Genomic DNA, 11913 nt, shown 5'->3' on the forward strand with positions numbered 1-11913 from the left:
TGAACCATATCATGTGTTCAATCATCAACTCACCACTAATTTGACAATCACCTTATTACCTTATCCTACATATCTATTATGCAATTCACTTTCACATTCTCTAGAGTCTATTTAAAAACATTACACTTAATATCATATAAATTTAAAAAATTTAATTAGAAAATAAGATTTTTTAATTAAAAAACCACAATAATTTTAATTAAAAAAAATTAATGATTAAATAAAAATGAATAGATTTAACTTTTGGGCCACCAAAACGAGTTGAGGGATAACCTTGTCAAAATCGACCGTAATATATTTCGTTGTTGTTTGTCCACACCCATCCGTTTCTCATCTACTTCCCAAAAAAAATGACAACCAACTCTCCTTTGTGAGAAGTGCGAAGGGATTACCACTAATGACCACTAAATTTTATTCCGTAGACGCGGATTATTTATATTAATTAAAATCAATTAAATGACAATAAATAAAATAACTATAAGTCAAACTTATTCGTTTTGCGGGGCATAAAGAAATTGAAGTAGGCAGACTGGGTCCCTGGTCGGACATGAGGATGTTGGAATTAAGATACATGCATGATGAGGCGGAGTTTTAGTGGTTTTTTTTTTCTGATTAATAATTTTTCTCTGGTTAAATTAGCAGTGATGAAGTTGAGCACTTCGGTCCGCGGTGTAATGGTGAGGGCGGTAGCCTGTAGTACCCCCACCCATGATCAAATCCTGCAAAGGCAGGTGGGTGATGGTATATTGAGAGATTGTTGTAAATTTGTGAGATGGATGTAAAAAAATTGATTGATGTAAAAAATGGTCCTACCCCCGCCTACAAAAAAAAAAGCAGTGATGAAGTTGAGAAATAACAATTTCATATTTCAATTTATTTATTTTAAATTTAGAATGTTTTCAGAGGGAAAAAATGCTAAAAAGAAATGTGTGAAAAATGTATTTCTCTGATTTGAAATTATTATTTTTTTAATAAAAAAATTAATTTTATATATATATATATATATATATAAATTTTTATTATATAAAATATAATTTAATAATATTAAAATGTATAATATGAATTTTAGTTAATAATATTTTTATTTTTATTCATGGAACTCAATTGGTTTATGTTACGAAATATTATGCAAATTACAAGATTTAAGGTTCAAATACCCCATAAATATTTACCTACAAGAAAAAAAATATTAATAAAATTTCACTTATTTACCATATTATTTATTTCCTCATTAATATTAATTCTTACAATACAATTTTTAATATATATTTTTACAATGTAATTAAATGTTTTATAAAGTTTCACTCATTTCCACAAATCTATTTACAATGATTTATAATTGATTATTATTAATTTGGTTGGAATGTAATCTTTAACAAATATATCTCTATTTATACCACATGTTCATGTATATTCATTTCTATTAAAAGTTTATATTTAAAAAATACATTTTAAATAATATACAATTGAAAATAATTGGGAGGGTTTTTGTAACAACCCATGGTTAAGTTTCATGTAATAAAAGATAATAAAGGCAAAAAGCATAAGACCAAGGTCATGGGACACATATTCCAAGTTGAATGTTGGGCAAGAACTATAGTGGGCATCATTTGTGGTTTATTATTGTTAAGGAAATTAGAAATGGCATTGACAAAGGCATTGGAAAAGGAAAAGAAACATTAATTCACATTTAATTATGAAAATAAGGAAAATAAGAGAATGGTTTATTATTGTTAAGGAAATTAGAAATGGCATTGACAAAGGCATTGGAAAAGGAAAAGAAACACCAATTCACATATAACTATGAAAATAAAAGAAAACAAGAGAAAAGGGAGATGAAGAGACACATATTTGCATCCTAAGAAAATTAGAGGAAAAATGAACGAAATTGAAAAAAAAAAAAAAAAAAAAATCAATGATAAAAAGCATTAGAGAAATAGTTCACAACTTTTGACCAATTTGGCTTGGATCAGTTTCACAGAGAAAGAGAGAGCTCCAAGAAGAGAAAGCAAGCAAGGAAAGGAAAGCAAAGAAAGGTAAAGGACAAGCAAAGGTAAAGCAAAGGAAGGTTGGATCAACAGCTTCAGCAAGATGATTTTGCAGGTAACAGGTTCATGTGTGATTTCCTAGCCGAGTTGTGAATTCATGATACATGCATTTGTGTATTTGGTTCATTTGTTATCATTGGCATGATTTTTTTCTGGTTTGACAATGGTTTCAACCTTTCCCTGCCATTTCTTAGATAGCATGGTGTGATGGGATTCCTTATTCGTTAAGATTTGGATTTTCGGAAGGTTTTTTTATCTGTGTGAGGTGTTATCAAGAAAAATCCCAAGGGTTGTGGGTGGAGATGCTTTTCTCTGGGAAGCCCTCGACAGGTGGGTGGAGACAGGAAAATTCCTCAAGGGATGGTGAAGGAATTTCGAGGCATCCAAGCTTGGGTTGGTTTTCTGATCTCATGACTAGTTTAGGTGACATCACGATAGCATGAGGGTGGACGTGGTTTAACTTCCGAAGACCCTGGTTGTTTATATCTTGGTTTATCTCATGTGATCCCACATTCATGTTTAGAATATGGCATATAAATGATTCACTCAAAGAAAGATTTAGTTCAACCCAAGCTGTGGCCGGGTGGTACGTCAAAGTCCCTGACTTGGTTGAATTTTTCATATGTAATTAAGAGCTATTATCATAATGTGATTAATGAGCACATGTACTTGTTATTATGATGATTATATGGAAAATTTGGCATCATTTTTTTTCTAGTTATATGTTGGTTATAAGCATGGTTCTATGATATGTTTTAGCTATGTCTCTTATTCACGAATTGATAAGCTAATGAATGGTTAATGAATGCATGGGCTAGCAAGTATTATTGCAGCTTTTATGAGAGACAATTAGACCTTCTTGGTGATTCTCAGACGAATTTCAAACTTTTAAGTTGAGATATGCATTCATGGCATGTAGCTTCTATGTTTGTTATATGTTTGATGAAATGTATTTCATGTTTAGGCATGGTTAGGTCAAGTTATTGTTCAAGTTATGAATGATTATCATTGTTAGTATCTTATTTATGCTTCTGGAAAGTTACAGGTAGTTTTGAGGAGCAGTTTGGAGACTAACTTAAAAAAAAAAAAGTGGCTCAAATCCCGGAACCACACGCACAAAAACTCGAGATTTTGGGCCATAATCACATCAAGGCAAGTCTGTGAGTGTGGTTATAGCCTCATAACCACATGGATGCAGTGTCAAGGGTGTATTTATGGGTCTAGGTTAGTGAAAAAGAGTTCCAACTTATGGATTGGTCACCGGGGGTGTTTGTTTAGCTCTTGGGTGGTTTGTAGCCCCTAAGGAAGGTCAGGAAGGTTTTAGTATGTAGGCCACACTTCCTTAACTGGAAATTGGATCTCGGGTCATGTTGTAGTAGTACTCAGCTCATGTTTACCATAGAGGGCTTATGTAAGTGGATAAATATGGGAGGGGATGCTACAGATTGGTATGAGAGCTTCCAGGTTCAAACACTTGGACTAGATGGGCTGGATGCATGTTGTTATGCATGCATTGTCATGGTTATGGTTATTTTGCACGAGGTCATTGTATGCAATCAGTGTTATCATGCATGTTGTCAATATGTTGATATTATTATGTATATACATGTATCGTTCTAATTTGAACTGATTCGCGCAGATGTGATAGCCTCCCCTGAACGTCATTGAGGTATGATTTTGACTATGGTATCTATTTGGTTTATCTAAAATGAAATATTTGAAGGAAAAAGAAGATCAAAGATGAAGAGAAAAATGGTGGACTACAGTTCACATGACTCTCCCTATAGATCAAATGAGTAGCAAGGAGATGAGTATTCTCCTGACATAGCAGATACATTGAGGAGTTTAAGGGCATAGATCATAAGTTGCAAGGCAGACAATGATGGGTTGGAGGCATAAGAAATAATTGTAAGGGCTTAGGAAAATCAAGAAGAGGTTAATGCAGTGATTTTACAAAGTCTGATAAAGCTGCAAAAGCAAGGGAAGATGGAGATCAATTATGGAGATAGGTAGGAGGAGAAGACAAATGGGGCATATAGTAGCAGGTCTCGATCAGGACACATGTTGGATAGAGAGGACACAGTCAAAGGTGGAAGATCATTAGAAACACTTGACAGAAGGAAGGGTATGTATGGGTTTTATTCTATTTCTTCTTCTAGAAGACATCATCATCATCACCGCCATCATCCTTGTAGGAGGAGTGAGTATTTTTTAGAGGAGTTCAAAAAAGTCAAACCTCCTACATTTGAAGGAGAGATGAATAAGTAAGAAGATGCAAAAGAAAGGTTTTTTGGGATGAAGAAGTTATTCAAATTGCACGACTATTCAGAGAACATGAAAGGCAAAATAACATCCTCCAGTCTTAAAGGGAAAGAATACATCTAGTGGGAATATGTGAAGAATTTCAGGGGCATTCGAAAAGATGAGTTGGTTTGGGATGATTTAGAGAGTCTCTTCAAGAAGAAGTACCTATCTGAGGTACTATGATGACAGAGGTAATGAGTTTTATGAGTTGCAGATGGGTTCTATGACATATGATGAGAACACTAGCAGATTCCTAGAGTTGTTGAGGTATGTGCCTTACCTCAAGGACGAGAAAGCAAAGATTCAAATATTAAAAGGTTCGTCAGTGGGTTTCCAACAACATTCAGAGAGTGGATTGAGTTTGACAAGCCTCGGTCGTTGGAGGAAGCCACCATGAAATTAAAACATTTTGTATGAGAATTCGAAGCGCAAGGCTAATCTTAAGCGTGATTTGAAGGGGAATGAGAAATATAAAGGGAAGTGGCCAACAAAGTGGAAAAGACTTCAAGATGTAGGTGAGAAATAAAATGTGGCTCCTCTCATGAAATTTAATGCAACTGAGAAGGGACATGGACCTCAACCTAAAGAGAAGAAGAATAGAGGTAGTGGTAGAGAGTCATTGTAGTATTGGATTTGTGGAAAAGACCATCACAAGAAGGATTGTCCATTGTACCAGGGTGGAAGTGCTCAGATCTACAATGCTCATGAGGAACAAACAGTTAGAGACATTGGTCATAGTATTCCTCCGATTTATGGAGCAGTGGAAAACAAGCATGTTGATCAACAGGAATCCATTATTGAGATGGAAGGTAAGTTTCATGATCAAGTTGTTTCTATTTTGATTTATCTTGGATCTAACTATAGTTATATCAGTCCTGACCTGGTGGATAAGTGTTGCTTGAGAAAAGAAGTGCATGCATAATATTTGTCGGTGTATTTGGCTGCAGGGACCAAGAAACCAACTCACCATTAGGTGAGAGCTTGTGCATTTGATCTAAATGATATGCCTACATGAACACATCTAAATGTGGTTCTTTTTGGTTCATATAATATTCTTTTGGGCATGGACTGTCTATTTATTCACAAGACTAGAGTGGATTATTATGACAAGGCTATTAATGCCTGGATAATGATGGAGAAAGGAGAATCTTGCGGGGAAAGAAGAAGCCTACATCAGTGATAATGGATACAACCATGCAAGATAAACACAGTTGTAATAAGGAGTGTGTGTTGTTTGTAGTGCATATTTCTAGTGACAAAGGTAAGGATATTGAGGAGGTGAAATTCCTCAAGAGGTACCTTGTCTTACAACAATTTAAAGATGTATTTCATGTAGATATTTCAGAGTTACCACCTCATAAGGAAGCGATTTCTCTATTGAGTTGGTACCAAGAGCAACACCAGCATCAAAGACACCTTACAAGATGATCACTCTAGAGTTCGTGGAACTGAAGTTGTAGCTTAAGGAAATTCTTGATAAAATATACATAAGACCAAGTGTGTCGCCTTGGGGTGCACCCATATTGTTTGTAAAGAAGAAGGATGGTAATCTCATATTGTGCATTGATTACAGGTAGTTGAGCAAGATGACCATCAAGAATAGGTATCCTTTGTCGATGTTTGATGAATTGTTTGATCAGTTAAAGGGAGAAGCATTTTTATCGAAGATTGACCTGAGATCAAGATATCATCAGGTGCACATTAAAAAATAAATCATCTACAAGGTCGCATTCTACACAAGGTATGGGCATTATGAGTTTTTAGTGGTTCCTTTTCGTATTACTAATGCTCCAACCACTTTCATGTGTTTGATGAACAATGTGTTGTGTCCTTACTTAGACAACTTTGTGATAATGTTCATTGATGATATACTAATAAACTCTAGGAATGAGGAGAAGAATGTAGAACACTTGAAAATAGTATTTATATTGTTGAGAGAGCATCAGTTGTATCCCAAGCTAGCAAGTGTAGTTTATTTGAGACTAAAGTTAATTAATTGGGACATGTTGTTTCCAAGGAAGGGATGACAGTGGACCTGAAAATGATTAGATCTATCATGGAGTGGATGACTCCTAGGAATGTAGATGGGGTCATATCATTCCTAGGGTTAGCAGGTTATTACAAGAGTTTCATCGGGAAATTATCAAGGATTACCTATCCTATTACATCATTGTAGAGAAAAATAAAGAAGTTTTCATGGATAGAGGAGTGTTCATGTAGTTTTGAGAAGTTGAAGTAGTTACTTACAAATGCTCTAGTATTGAAGATTGCGGATCCAGATAAATAATTTGTGGTTTGTACGGATGCTTGGAAGAAAGGCCTTGGTTGGTTCTTGATGCAGGAAGGAAAGGTGGTATGCTATGAGTCAAGGAAGTTGAATGAGAACGAGTAGAACTATGTGACTCATGATCTCGAGTTGGAAACTATTATTCATGCCTTGAAGATGTGGAGACATTATATTCTTAACAGGAGGTTTATTTCGATGAGTGACCATAGTGGATTGAGGTATCTATTTGACCAACCTAATTTGAATGCCAGACAAGCTAGATGGTCGTCTACCCTTATTGAATTTGACTTTGAAAACAAGTTCATTAAAGGCAAGGAGAATAGGGTTGTAGATGCTCTTAGTAGGAGAGTGCAAGTAAATCATATTGTAGTTATGAGTTATTATGGGATAGATTTGTAGTAGTAGATCTTGTAGGCAGGGTAGCAGGATGACATGTACAAATAGCTGAAGTAGAGATTGCAGCAGTAGGGTGAAGGTGATAGGGATGAGTATCACCTCATGAAAGATGGATTGTTGATATTCAAGAACATTTATGTGTCGAATGACAGTGAGATGAAGAAGCTTATCTTGAGGGAGTTTCATTTCAATCCATATTCGAACCACCCAGGATACCAAAAGACATTGAAAGTAGTAAAATGGTTCCACCATTGGCTAAATTTGAAGAAAGAAATGATTGAGTTTGTGGCTAGATGCTTGGACTATCAGAAAGTAACATTAGAGTGTAAGCACCAATCTAGTTTGTTATAGATGGTTCCAATTCCAGAGTGGAAATGGGACGTCATTTCCATGGACTACATCATAAGTTTACTGAGGGCATCGAGGAAACATGATTCCAACATGGTTTTGGTTGATAGGTTGAGCAAGGTAGCTCACTTCGTTGTAGTGAAGTCTACGAATTCAACTAGTGAGGTAGCTGAGGTCTTCATCAGGGAGATACTGAGGTTGCATGGTGTTCTCATGAAGATCATATCAGACAAAGATGCCAAGTTCACTTTATCTTTTCGAAGGAGTTCTTTGTAGGCTTGGAGACAAAGTTGGCTTTCAGTACAACTTATCATCCATAGAAAAATGAGAAGACAAAGAGGGTAAACAAGATTCTTGAGGATATGTTGAGGATGTATGTCATGAATCAACAGAGGAAGTGGGGGGAGTATCTTCCACTCGTAGGGTTTTCTTATAATAACATGTATCAGGAATCCTTTAGGATGAGTCCATTTAAGGCTCTCTATGGGCAGAGTTGTAAATATTCCCATCAGCTGGAGTGATCTAGTGAAAATGGTGTTTATTAGCCCAGAAATGTTGGCTGAGATGGAGCAGGAGATGCACATTATAAAAAGGAATCAGAAGGAAATAAAGGAAAATTAAAAGAGTTATGTAGATCGACATAGAGAATTAAAGGAGCTTCAAGTTAGGGAGCATGTGTATTTTTGCATCAATCCTAAGAGGAGCTCCTTGAGGATTGGGTCATGTGCCAAGCTAGGACCTCAGTATTGAGGGCCTTTTGAGATCCTTCAGAGAATTGAACCAATGGCCTACAAAATTGCACTACTACCAAAAGTGAAATTCCATGATGTTTTCAGTGTTTCATTGCTTAGGAGGTATGCGCAGGATGTTGATCATGTGATTAATTGGTCTATATTACAGGTAGAACTAGAGGGAGAGTTCTAGCCAGAGCCATAATGCATTATGTAGCGGAAATAGCTCATGCTCTAGAACTGAGCAATACAGAAAGTTAAAGTGTAGTGGAAGCAGTTTGGGCTCAAATAAGCTACATAGGAGATGGGTGATCATATGTGGGCTATTTATCCTTCATTATATGTTGGTTCAAGAAAATGATTTTTTGGTATATGTATATATATTTATATATGGTTGTAAATACCACAATGAGTTGTGTTATAAAGATCCAATAAGTGGTATGGTTGTTTTGATTTTCAGCAAGATTCCATTGTAAATACAAAATCAAGCTATGTTATAAAGCTCCATAGGTAGTATGTGTTGTTTTCAGTGGTTTTCTGGTCATAGGTGTCATAAAAAACCGAGGAAAATATTCACCCAAGGGGGAGGGGTTTGTAACAACCCCGAGATAAAGTTTCATGTAATAAGGGAAAATAAATGAAAAAATAATAAGAGTAAGGTTGTGGGATATGTATTCTAGGCTAAATGTTAGGCAAGCAATATAGTGGGCATCACTTGTGGTTTATTATGGCTAAGGAAATTGGCAAAGGCATTGGAAAATGGAAAGAGGCATTAATTGACATTTAATTATGAAAATAAAGGAAAATAGGAGAAAAGGGAGATGAAGAGAAATAATTTTTCATGCTAAGGAAAAATGGAAGAAAATGAAGAAAAAAGGAGAATCAATGATAAAAAGGCATCATAGAAACAATTCATAGCTTTTGGTCAGTTTGGCTTGGATCAGTTTGAGAGAGAGAGAGAGAGAGAGCTCCAAGAAGAGAAAGAAAGCAAACAAAGGAAAGCAAAGGATGGAAAAGGACAATCAAATGAAAGTAAAGAGCAAGCAAAGGAAGGATGGATCAACAACTTCAACAAGAGGATTTTGCAGATAATAGGTTGCATGTGTGATTTCCTAGTTGATATGTTAATGCATGGTATATGCATTTGTGTATTTGATGCATCTGTTGTCGATGGCGTGTTTTTTTCCTAGTTTGACAGTGGTTTCAACCTTGCCTTGCCATTTGTTCGATAACCATGGTGTGATGGGATCCATTATTGGTTAAGTTTTAGATTTCTGGAAGGTTTTGGATGCGAGTGAGGTGGTCTCAGGAAAATTCTCAAGGTTTGAGGGTGGAGATGGTTTTCTCCAAGAAGCCCTCAAAAGGTGGGTGGAGACAAGAAAATTCCTCAAGTGATGGTGAAGGAATTTTGAGGCATCCAAGCTTGGATTGGTTATGTGATCTCGGATCGATTTAGGTGAGATCATGATAACATGAGGGTGGAGGTGTGATGAACCCCAGAAATGGGTAATTATATGGGCTCATTTAGCCTCCTAATTCGACTTAATCCACCATTCTCATTAGTTTATTGCATGTTTTTTATTATATTTATGCTAATAGAGTGAATTGGGTTAGTCATTATGCCAAAAAGTCTAATGTGTGCTTTATGCAGATTTTTGGTCAATTTTGAGACAAAATCAAAGGTTTAATGAGCACTTGGCAGCCAAATTTGTGGAAGAACAAGGGAGGGGATTTTTAGGAAGGTGTCCCTTTCATTTATGAGCCCTTACCTCGAATTCTCTATCAAAAACTCGGAGCACGAGGGGTAGCCAAGCAAGTCAAGTAGGACTTTTGTTAACTGCAAGTTTTGGCAGCCGAGTTCCTAAAGTTTAGGAGGGTTGTTGGGGTCCTCAATTGGTATAAATAAGAAGGCTTAGGGCCTCAGTTCAGTAGTCAAATTTTAATCAGATGTTAGTTATATTTTAGTCAGTAGGTTAGTCATTTTGTTAGTCTATTTTTGCACTTTAGTGCAGCTTTGTATCAGCACATTTTCGAGCTTTTTCTTGTAGACAGTTTTTGGGATGTAACTATTATTTTTTGATCAATAAAGATGAATCAGCTTTGCACCAGCTCTAATCTTTCTTAGGATGTCGTAGCTCTTGGGGTTGGGCCCAACCCAAGTTCCAGTACCTCCTTTGTGTACTTTATGTGTTTTTGTTGCATTCATAGAATAATTTCTGTTATTTAGGTTAAAATCTTGCTTTGTTACTTAGGTTGTTTTTTATGATTAAACTAGCTTTTCATGCTTCAGGTTGATTTGACAAATTGGTAAAGGAAAAGATTTGCAAAAATTCCATCAAGCAATCCTTGATCCCATCTCTCCCTCCTTGGGACCATGAGCTGAGACCAAGGCATATTTGCTGCCACAAAAACATTGTTTTTGCCTTTCCATGCAATTTCTAGTTTTAGATTTTTAGTTGGAAAAGTTGATACCAGTTGTACTTGCATGTTTAAGATTTGTTCTTGCTTAGTTTTCATAGTTATCTTGCATGACTTCCTGTCTATAAACTTATGTTCATCATGTTTCTGGTTTTTAGGTCAGATTAGGTCAAAATAGATATATCTCTGGTTTTTCTAGTCTTTGTTCGATCAGTTTTGGAAAATAGTGTGCAGAACACCTGTAATACCTTCCTGCCTATCCTTCCTCCATAATACAACCTACTCCAACCTCTAATCCAAGATTCATTTCCTTCATTTGCCACACTTTCCCACTTTGCCCTAATTTCTACATCCTTATGCAGCATTGCTTCTTCCATCCTTGAACAAATCCAACCACCTTAATCACTCCTTTGCTTCATTCACTAGGTCCTAGACTACTTCACATCCTCATCCAACCTCCATTTCCACTTTCCCACCATTTTTCCACCATCAACCCTCTAAAATCCTCTCTCGGGTCTTCCTGTAGAACCCCTATAGACTTCCTGTGGAAGTTCACGTGAGCGGTTTTTCGAGATCTGATCACTGTGAAACTCTCTGGAAGGGTGTTGGAGACCCCTTAGGCCCTTCTCTCACCTTCCAAACCTCCTGCAAGTACCTTCTCCATTTCCTTTCGCCAATCAACCTCTATATAGTAAAAAATAGTTAAAGCACATGCATAATAATTCTGCAAAATTACTCAAAAATGCAAAAAGATGTTTTCTCCAGATTTTACTGTAGAAAGCTTAGTCACATGCATTTTACCTTTCTAAAATTCAATGGCATCCATTTCCACCTCTTCCATCTCTTTTCTTGCACCAGTAGGGCTTGTCGGTAAAACTAGGGTTTGCTAGGGTTTGCATTTCCTTTCAGCTTTCAACTTCTTTCTGCAAGTAGACTAGCCTCATTTGAGTTAGCTTTCGTCCATCACAATTAAAAGCTTCTTATAAGAGCTCATAGAAGTTGGTTTAAGCTCCTGGCGGACTTGTGCCAGCTGATCAAGTGACAGTCGCAGCAAAATCTAGTACTTGTGCATACAGCACCGTCGCTTCCAAGTTTGTTACGAACAACCAGGTTGATAAAAGTAAAGAAGGGAGTCCCAGGAGTTGCAGCATCATTACTGCAATACTAGAGCCCACCATCTTTTTGGTGTCGTTTTGGGGAAGCGTCAGAGTATTGATGATTGTTGCTTTTCTTCTATTTTCTACTACAACCTTCTACTAAGTAGTTTATTTCAGCAAGAGTAGAGTAGTTGTTTCATTTCCATTTTGCAATTTCATTTCTGCAAAAGTAGATTAGACATTTCCTATTTTCATTTCATTTCAGCAAGTGTAGATTAGATGTT

This window comes from Pinus tabuliformis, chromosome 5_2 (genome assembly GCF_031772625.1).
Source record: "Pinus tabuliformis cultivar Carrire ecotype Pingquan chromosome 5_2, CPIR1, whole genome shotgun sequence".
NCBI lineage: Eukaryota > Viridiplantae > Streptophyta > Pinopsida > Pinales > Pinaceae > Pinus > Pinus tabuliformis.